The sequence below is a fragment of the Amborella trichopoda genome, chromosome 1 (genome assembly GCF_054954075.1).
Source record: "Amborella trichopoda isolate Santa Cruz 75 chromosome 1, AtrichopodaSantaCruz75HAP2 v2.0, whole genome shotgun sequence".
Lineage (NCBI taxonomy): Eukaryota > Viridiplantae > Streptophyta > Magnoliopsida > Amborellales > Amborellaceae > Amborella > Amborella trichopoda.
Genome location: NC_142336.1, coordinates 7994867 through 8005885, shown reverse-complemented (window position 1 = coordinate 8005885; position 11019 = coordinate 7994867).

Genomic DNA, 11019 nt, shown 5'->3' with positions numbered 1-11019 from the left:
TACAGTATTTAAATTAACATAATGTTCATTACGATACTCGAAGTACCGTAATGTATATTCACACTATTACGGTAGTCTTTCTACCATAACACATTCAAAATGTATTACGTTAGAAAGACTATCATAAAGGGTATTTTTGTCCAAAAAATCTAAAAAATTGGGAAAAAGGGTGTGAGTGAGGTTTTAGGAAGTTGGGGTTTTTTTTGTGATTTTTTTAAAATTAAGGTATATTAGCGATAATTTCCCTACTTTAAATACCGTAATACCCATTACGGTAATTAAAATATCGTAATTTCCTAAAGTATTATTACGGTAATTTAAATACCGTAATATTGCCCGAGCCTCCTAACAAAGGATTTTTTACTCTCTTGAGTCTACTATTTATTTACTCCATCGACAAAAATCTATGCTAGCTGTATTTTTAAAATCTCAAAATTTTAAGATATAATCTCTACTTAATTATTTTATGGTTCTCAAAATTTAAGAACAAAAACACTATTAAATATGTATTTTTGAGTGAGGGAGTAGATCCACATCGTGCTCCCATGGGAACATGGATTTTTTGTAAAGAGAGAGAGGTAGTCCTGATATTAGCTTCGGTTTGAAGCTTTTCAACCAATAGGAGGGGAAAGTCTTTACCGTAATTTGAGCTATCACGGTAATTTAATCACCTTAATGTGTGGGAAGTCTTTACGGTATTCTAATTACCGTAATACTTTTCATACTCCTATTGGTTGAAAAGCTTCAAACCGAAGCTAATATCAGGGCTACCCCTTTCACTTTTCAAAAGTCCATGTTCCCATGGGAACACAATGTGGATCTATTCCCTAGCTCAAAGACACATATTTAAGAGTGTTTTTGTTTTAAAATTTTGATAACCATATAAAATTAAGTAGAGATTATATCCTAAAAATTTGAGATTTGAAAAATACAGTTAACATGGATTTTTGTCAAGGGAGTAAATAATAGTAGATTCGAGAGAGTAGAAAATCCTTTGTATTGAGGGTTGGGTATTACGATAATTAAATTACTGTAATAATACTTTAAGGTATTACGGTATTTTAATTACCGTAATGAGTATTACAATATTTAAATTACCGTAATACTATTTTAAGGTATTACAATATTTTAATGACCATAATACTCCTTCAACTTATTACGGTATTTAAATTACCGTAATGTTTGTTACGGTAAAAAAACTACCGTAAAGGGTATTTCCGTCCAAAAAAAGCCTAAAATTAGAAAAAAAGGTGTACGAGAGGTTTTATTAAAATATAGGTATATTAACGATAATTTCCTTATAAACTTTTTCTATCAAAATATCCATGAATGAGCTATATGAACGTGAGAGAGCGGTGTATATGTATGAGAGAGAGAGAGAGAGAGATCATTGCACGCTTATTACAGAAGGATATTTTCATCATTTGTCAGTGATTTATTAGTTTGTTAAAAGTATACAAAGAGATTGTGCTTTTAGTACACACAATCTTTAACCTCTTTCTAGAAAAGCCTCATTGTAACAAATATAAATAGTCTCACAGTATACAATCGCATTTATTTGGTTGATGTAACAAAGGTAAACAATCCCATTTGTTAGGTGAATGCTTTCATAATAAAGAATATGGGAAAGACTATTATATATATATGATCAGTGTTTTAAAGATCATGTGTTTGGATCAGAATCACCCGATCCGACTTGTGAATCATTGGAAATCGTCTCAACAACACGGCCAGTTCTGACAAATCGGCTGGTTTGTCAAGAACCAGGCAATCCCAGTCAATTTTTTCAATTGGACCACCCAATTCCCATGGCCAATCCTAAACCAGTCATGTCAATCCCAAGGTCAAATAAATGAGGGGGGTTATGTTAGGTATCCAGCTAGCATAAAACTTTGCCACATATTTTCATGAATTCTGAACCTAGGTTATATGCTCATGCTAGGGCGTTACGGTTGGGACTTTGACAGAATAAAATTACAGAACATGACTTGTGTAGCCGACCCCAAATGGTTGGGATAAAGTTTGAATGATGATGGACTACCCAGTTCTTATATAATTTTTTATTTATTATATCTTTATATTTTACTTTTTACTTTTTTTAAATACCTAGCTTCACCTGGCCCATATCTCCATATAGATGGCCACACACCCATCCCATATAAAGGGGCAGCCACCGATCATTTTGAAAACACTCTCTTGCATCTATTTTATAAGGCCTGGTCTCCCAAAACCTGAAGCAATCCCCCCATGGATTAAACTCCTTTGATAGTGATCTACTTTTAAGGTCTCTCTAAAATGGCATTTTCTACATAGTTTTGAGGTGTTCCTTACTTTAATAGTATAAGGTTAACGCTTTGTACAACCTCACCCTTTAAAGAAATACTGTTTATATAACATATGAATATCACAACTACAACAATCATATGAAAGTATATGCCAAAAAAATGAAAATGGCACATAAAAAATGTTACAAAAGTGTAAATATTTTTTTTATAATACATCAATGTGAATGCCCTTTTAAATTTAAACTATAGGATGCGAATACTAGCATATGTTTAGTTCAATTCTAAAATTTTAAGTTTCAATTCTTGTTTCCCTAACCTTTATTGTTTCATCATAGTGGGCTCGGCCTGTCGAAAGGAATACGACGAATAGTAATCCTTAGAGTAGATCAGGCTGACTAGAATGAAACAAAAGCTACGTAATACAAAGGACTATATGTATCACATTAACGCGACTGGCCCCGTGTATGAATTAGTTGGCTAGTGGACTAGGGGAAAGAAGCTGGTAAGGACGTCCAGTCTCGTCTCAGGCATTGAGTCTAGAATCCCTCTGGCTCGTTCCAGTATCGCAGTAGGAATATAGTTTTTTCTTGCCCTTCCTTCGGCGAGCAGTGAACGTAGTGTTAACGGAGCAATAATGTTCCAGGAGAACGCAAAGGGCGTTTTGAGTTAACTGAAGTCATCCAATCTAAGTATAAAAAACAATGAAAACCTGTCCATTCTCAATCTCTCTCCCTCGTTTCTTCAATAAAAATCACAAAAGTAGGATCAATTTTTTTTGTAAAACTATTGTATTGAAATTAGTTAGTAAATAATATTATAAATGGGCAATTAGACAGCAAAACAATGTCTCAATATTCACCTATTTTTGCAAAATAATAAAATTTCTGAATGCATTGCCCTTTTTTTTGTAAACTCAAAAATTTTATTAATGATTTTAATACTTTTGTGAAAATTTTATGGCCGGATAGGGCTAATCCGTCCGATCCACCGATTTGGATGGTCTGCCGATCCAGACAGGTTTTCCAAATGGTCGATCTGCCCCAGGGATCCAGGTTTTCAAACATTGTGTTTAATACCTCCCTAGGAGCACTGTACTTAATATTGTCGACATCTAAAATCACTTTTGAGGTTGGTAAGAAACTATAAAGAAGTTCTACATCACCTCGAATTTAGCCTTCAAATAAGATTTAGTTTTAAATATCATAGAGAGAAATTTATCCAAATACTCTTAATTTTTTTAATAATTTAACACTTTACCATGTTCAACTATTCCAACTCATAGTCATGTGTATTTCATTGGATATTTTAAAATTAAATTAAAATATATAAGTATTAAATAGTTCACCTCTTATATGCAATAAGCATCCTTACCTAAAATGCACTTTCTTTTCAAAATGGGCATCCCATATTTGATATTGGGATTACAATAGATTGGCAGTATTTTTGAATCTCTAATTGTTTTCTCTTTAGAATATGATTTTCCAAGTCGCTTTAAAATTTGATTTAGTGTTCTAACAAAACTCTGTATACCTTATATCAATTCCCTATTTAACTAAGGCAAAAGTTTATATAAGGATATAAACTTTATTTGTAGAAATAAAGTTGCATTAATATACACCGTCAATTTTATTTGAATGTTATAATTTGACATTGTCTTAAAAGATATACCACTTTTTTTTTTTTATAATATTTTAAACGATATGTCAAATCTACATCATTCAACTGAAGTAGACTATGTGTAAAACACACCGTTTAAATAAATGTCCCCTTTGTTTTGGCGGTGGCAATTGATTAGAAACATTTTTAGATCTCCAAATCAATGTTTTCCTTCAAGAGATGTTTCTAGAGATGGTTAATTGTTGTGGAAATGTTTTGAATCTTTGGCCTATTCAAAAGTTATTCTTTAGGTAGGGAGTATTAACTCCAATGCTCCTGAGCATGCACACTTCTTCTAGGAGTCCTAATAAATAGGGACCCAGTTTATGTGTGTCCATTTAGAAATGAGTTCCCTCTTAAAAATCTATTTTTCATATTGATAGTTTGATCTATTTTTTAAGGACATATAATATCTAACATGGAGATCATGAACATGAAAAAATAAATAATTTTAAAATTTTAAAAATAATAATTTTATGAAAAAAATATTTGAACCGTTAATTTTAACTATTTTTAGATGAACCACTCATTTGCATTCATCTTTAAGATAGATGGAGAGCGCAAATGTAGAAATGTGTCCCCTATGCATGGAACAATTTTCCAATAAAATGGACATGTAAATAGTTTCTTATAATCTTTATGAGGCTGAGTTGGGACTCTGATGCAACTTTATTGATGGATTAGGTTCTTAGGGCAAAAAGATGTATGTTTTTCAAGAGAAGTATACAAGAAGATAATAAGAAATTATCACTTAAATCCTCAAAGCACAAATGAAAATTATTAAAGTTGGTCAAATGATTATATTTACTAGTAACTATTTTTCAAGCTAGATGTTTTGCGGTGGTTGAGACAATTTATGGTCGTCGGAAAAGTAATTGATGGGTTTTTTTACGGTTATTGTCTGATAGATAGTTATGACTGCCAATTAACATTCATTCTAACTACTATCAACTTGAAAAGCCATTTTCCTACTCTATACTAACTTCCCCATTGTGTTGCATAGTTTCCATACCTATGTTTCTTTGGCTTGCTACTCTCTCGCTAGAAATTAAAGCAATTTTGGTGGTTTATAGTCTCGCTATACTAGGGCATTGAATAGGCACGATTATATAGAGATTTTATGTTTTCAGGTATCCCAAAGACTAATTTACAGTTTGTGAGTCAGTTGGGAGAGGGCCCCTAACCTATAGGAATTGAGCCTAGTACGTGACGTTGCAAATCATCAAGCGCTAACCAATTAATCCTGGGCTCTTTTCCTAAACATGAACTAATTTACACAATACTACTACTTTTGCATAGTGATTAAAATTAATAGGGAACAAACATGATATTGAGACAAGCCTTTGCTTGTCTCAAAATAAGAAGGTTCATCCTTCATTATTACTTTAGAAGCCCCAATTTCACCCGCACCCTTATTTTTTAACACATAAAACATTGTTTTCTTACTCGAATAAAAGAGCTCAATCCAAGAGGGAGAAACTATGAAAACTCATGGGATATCTGGTTGGAGAGAGCAATAAAGAAAACACAATTTGAAGAGAGCCTCTCTTTAACTATATATTAAGTTAGATCTAATATAATTATTGTTGCTTTTATAATTATATTTTAACTTTATAATATACAGGATTGAAATTAATTTGGATCTAGAATTGAATCTGGATCCTATATATAGTTTCAGATCTGGATTTGGATTCGGATCCAAATATTCTAAATCTATCGATGTATACTTTTCGGAATTGGGCCAAATCCGAAAAATTCTCAATCCCAAAACTAAGCAGTATGGAGAAAGCCAAAGGCCATTGCCCTTGCTTGCCTACTTAACTAAGCCCCCTTTTTGCCTAGGCCACGGCATGAGGTTTGTATACTCCTCAAAACTCCAAAATAAATCTCGAGAATTTTTAGCTAGAGCGACAAGAAAAGAAAGATTTTTAGAGAAACAGATATTACAATGGTGACCAGAAAATGAAAGATTTTCATAGAAGAAAGAGGTAAAAATGGGTAGGAAGAGTCTTGTGGTTAGGGGTGTAAATGGGTCGGATCGGGTTGGATCTAGATTGACCCTGATCTAGAGCTGACCTAGACTCAGGTCGGATCCAAGTCATTGGATCCAAACCTCACCTTAGTGGTGTCCTGGTCAATGGACCCATAATAGATCCAGCAGGTCCAACATCTAGGTCTAGACTTAGACCTCGGTGGGTACCCAACCTTATTTATGAGGCTTATATTTTTTAAAATAAATATGTGGTAAAAACTTATCGGCCTCCGGGATTCACAATTCAGATTCATTCCCAGATTGAATTCTGATTATAGGTTTTTATACACCGAGATATTTTTGTTTAATTAGAGTGGGATGAAAATGATTTTGAGATTTTCAGTCCCTAACTATTTGTTAGATCAGCTGAATCATATGTGAAAATAACATACAACAAAAGTAGTTGGGCGAGAATTAAACTGGGGGAGGTCCCATGGGCTTTGTCCTAGGGGCATAAATCTCCGATTTGTAAGTGAAAGGCATAGGGCTCGACCCTTGAAGTTTGTCCAGAAAACAAATCAAGCTTATCTACATTTTCTTCATAGATGTTTATTGCTTAGAATTAATACTTATTTTTTAAGTATACAATAAGTATATAGTGGGGGAATAAATAAAACAAATATACACAATAAGAACATATAATTTTGGTATAAGGAGGTAACAATCATTATTGACTGTCAATGGTGAAATTGGATTGTTAGGGATATGTTAATAACTGGCCACAAAGTCCAAAATTGAATTCAAGTTGCAACACTTCAATATGTTTGATTTCACATCCAAAAGTTAATAGTAATTGTGACCTCCTTGTCCCAAAAATACATGATCTTATGATATAAAATCCCATAAATAAATTGTTCTAGGAATGGCAGAAGACTTTTTAACACCAAAGGTGGATGGTTTTATTCACCAAAAAAAACAAATAAGGTATACAATTTTATTGTATGTTTTTCTCTATTTTTAAGCAACAAAAATCTATCTATTAAATTATAAAACAATATAAGTGAAGCGAAACATTTGGTCCGCCCATAGGAAAACTACTATAGTGGTCTGCCCTCCCCCATTTTGGGCATGTTTGTTTGTTGCAAAATCTGAAGAAGCCCATGAAGAAAAAAATGGAAATAGTTTTTCTAAACTTAGCAAATGCAAACCGTATGACGGCTTTCAGATATAAAAAATTGGATGGAAAGTTCTTAAATCGACTTTTTTTTTACTAACCAAATCCATATGTCAATTCAAAGCTTCAAACCCATCATACAACTCGTGGGTAAAAAGTTTGAAATGAAGTCTAAGACTATAGTAATACATATACTAGTAATCCAAAAAGTTGATATTAATCTTATTTTGATCCAATAAATGAAGATGAAAAACACAGATTAACGATGCTCCACAAAATTGTTGAGTCAAAAATGCCTGATTCGTTTGGATTTGAGTGAAAAAAGAGTTAAAAAAAACATGCATATATGTGTATACATGCAAGGGCAAGATGATTAATGATATTAACTTTCAAAGAACAAAAGAGTTTTAATTCACAATACAGGTAATCAACTAACCAACTTATAAAGCAATTGTAGGCTTGTTGTTGTGGTTGATTGAATTTCTAGATGTTCTAAACCACAAGCTTTAGTCCTAGATGTTGTAGTTACCTTTCCTAGTAGTAGTCCTAAGATACCCTTTTAACTGAAAACCCTATAAACACACATTGAAAGTGGAACCTGATCTACAAAATCTTCATTTTCAATCATAAATGAACCATGGTCCAAAGCAAGGATTGATCGGACTAAGGACTAATTTATTAACATTGTGCTAGTTGAGACTAATGCGCACCGGCGATGCGGACTGCATTGGCAGAGTGATCATTTGTCAGATTGGGCCCAAACTTTTCTGGAAGCTTCTAGAGGTAATTTAAAGGTGCTTGGACTCAACAATTGATAGATTCTAATCCAAATTATCCTCATGTTCAAAAAGTGAAAACTTCCAGACTAATCTGAGTCTATTTGCATGGGAATTGGATACTTGATGGAATTTAATGGTCCACTTTGAGCTATAAGTTATCCAAAGAGTATTTGATTCTAGAAACATTGAAGAATTTGGATGAATAGCAGCCTCAGGATTCAAATGCCATCAAAAGTCAGAATAAAGGAAGGATGGTCAAATTTCGAGAGATTTCCAATAGGAACATGTGAAACCAATGCGCGTTTCACGTTTGTGCTGACATTAACAGTATGGCAAGGTTATTGTATATGCAAGCTAATTTTCTTGTAGTTGATGTGGATAAATTGTTGTATCAAATATACTCCTTAAGGATTGTCAAAACACAAGCTTGTTCTGATGCATATAGCAGAAAACCAAGGGATTATTTTGATACATCTCAATACTATTTTGATAGATCATTACATAACCATGTGATTTCATCCTTCTCCATGTCCCTACAACACATGCAATATAGGACTTATCCAAAGATTTCAGGAGGTCATAAAAGGATAAAACATGAATTTTAGTTTCACTGCAGATTAGACAGATCAAAAACCTTTGATGGCTTAATCTCATCACAATGAGCTTAATCTTTACCCAAAAGAATTTATTAACAATTCCAAGTTGATTTTCACCGAATTTAAATAGAAAATACGCAAAATCGATTCTTCATTGTAGTTTCTCGACACATATGAGAAATCATCTCAATGAATCCATAAACACCATCAAATGATCTCCAAGTGCTCCAAAACTTTGAAAGTGAACTTCTCATTTATTTCTCGGACTACTAACAAAATTTCATATTGAATCGACTTGCATAGATACCAATTCGATTTTTCACTACAGTTTTATGGTTGTAACTTATATCCATATAGTCTCCTGTGGTGAACTTCAAAACATTATTAGAAAATGTCCAAACCTTATGAAATTTGGACAATAGTTATTGAGACCATAGAAATGAATTGTACCAATGTCCAGGTCAGACTGATTTGATTCGAATAGGTTGTCAAAGTGGACTGGAAGTCATTTACGACTACAATGAATTTACAGTTGCCTTCAAATGAAGCCCAAATCTTATTAAATCTGTATAGTTGTGATCCAATGCATTATCTTGCCCGTTTGCTAAGTTTTAAATCGAATTGAACGGACTTGATGGAGTTTTTGAGGTTGATTGTGGCTTAAGACTATATGTCATTTTGCTTCAGTGAAATCTGATTGAATTCTATCTAAAATCTTAGTGACTTGAAAACCACCTAAACATTGCTCTCTTGCCTGATCAGTATCACAACAACCTGCTAGCTCGATAGGATTTCCCTGCTTATAAAACACCCTCATGGATGGTCGATTTACATACCTCAATATTCGACTGCATATATGTGTGGTTTCTTAAGATCTTGCATGAATTAGTTCACAATCTTAACTTGATATGCCAGAGTTGGTGAGGTAATGGTTAGTTAGATTAGGTCACCTACCTTCTCTCTATAAGATTTGGCATCTTATTTGAGATCCCACCATTATTTGACAATTTATGGTTCACATCAATATTTGAAAAGTCGACTCGGGCCGACTACTTAGCCCATGCCCGATTAATGTAGCAACTGAAAACTATTAAAAAAAAAATCCTAAAAAATAGGAAAAGTATATTCAAAGTAAAATTTAACAAAAGACAACTAATTGTGGTTAAGAAAGCAGCGAAAAAGTATTTTAAAAATGAGTTTGTGACAGGGGGTATTTTCACAATTTTTCAAAAAAACATGAGAAAATGTAAAAATAAGTATTCATGGCCAAAATACTTTTCAATCTTTGCCAGAATAATAGAAAATATAATAAACATGTCACAAATATATTTCTTATTTTTTAAGACTTTTTGTATTTTTTTATTTTTTTTAAGATTCAGTTGGACCTCCAACTCGGGACAACTTGGGCTCGGCAAGGGTCCAAGCCCGAGCCGAGTCGAAATGACTCAACTGACTTTTCAAACACTAGTTCACATTGTGGTACCTAATCGGTTTTGAACTTTTCAACTCAAATTTTTCTAGTATATCCAATTCAAACTTTTTTTGTATGATCAATATGTTTCATTCATATATGATAACTTCATTCCCAAAAAAACATTTAAGTTCTTCCCAATGTTTGGATAATCAAATCATCGAAATCAAATGCAGTAATGATTGTTTCTATAGAAGTGATTCAAAATATGCATGAATCCATTATATAAAGAGACAAATCCTTGTGAGTGAAAGAAGTCCACACCTTGTCAAGCCATATAGAGCCTTCTTTGGCTTTGCATACATGTCAAGCCCTCTTAGCAAGGTATTTCATGTCCATTTAATGGTGCTCCCAACTTTTCACTGCATCAAAGGGGATTATCACATAACCACTTAAACTTTAAATATTACATAACCACTTAAACTTTAAATATCACCTCATATTCTTCCCCATAAATCAAATACCATTTATAATGCTTGAGCTCTTCACTGAATTTGAATTTTATTTTACAAATTCATTTGCAATCAGTTGCCTTTTTCTTTTTTTTTTACTGTAGCTAAAGTGTTTATCTAAGAGAAAAGATTCATTAGATTGTATAAGGGTGACCAAAAAATTCCATGGAAGTGTAAAAATTAGACCAAATCAAAGCGAAGTTAAGAACCAAGAAGTAGTGTTTAACATATCAACCGGGAGAATAACCAAAATGTAGACCACATTTGCATCGGTTGAAGGACAACTTTTTGAGTATGCAACTTCCAACATTTTGTATATCCCAACGATTCTATATCAATTGTGAAATTATTGAAAAAAATTAATAATGTTGAAATTGATGTAGAGTTTTAAAATTTGGATCGGCTGGGGAATCGGCTATCTGAAAAACTGTTCTAGATGGGCAAATTGCCAATCCGGATACGCAAGTTTCACTGATTATTCTGTGCAAGAATCAGTCCAAAATATTAAAAAGTTTGAAAAAAATAAAAATTATAAAAAATGTAAGATGTGGGAATCGGATGATCCGACCGTTCTGAATTACTCGGTTCCCAAACAGAACGCCCTGATTTCCTAATAGAATCGCTTGGTTTCCTA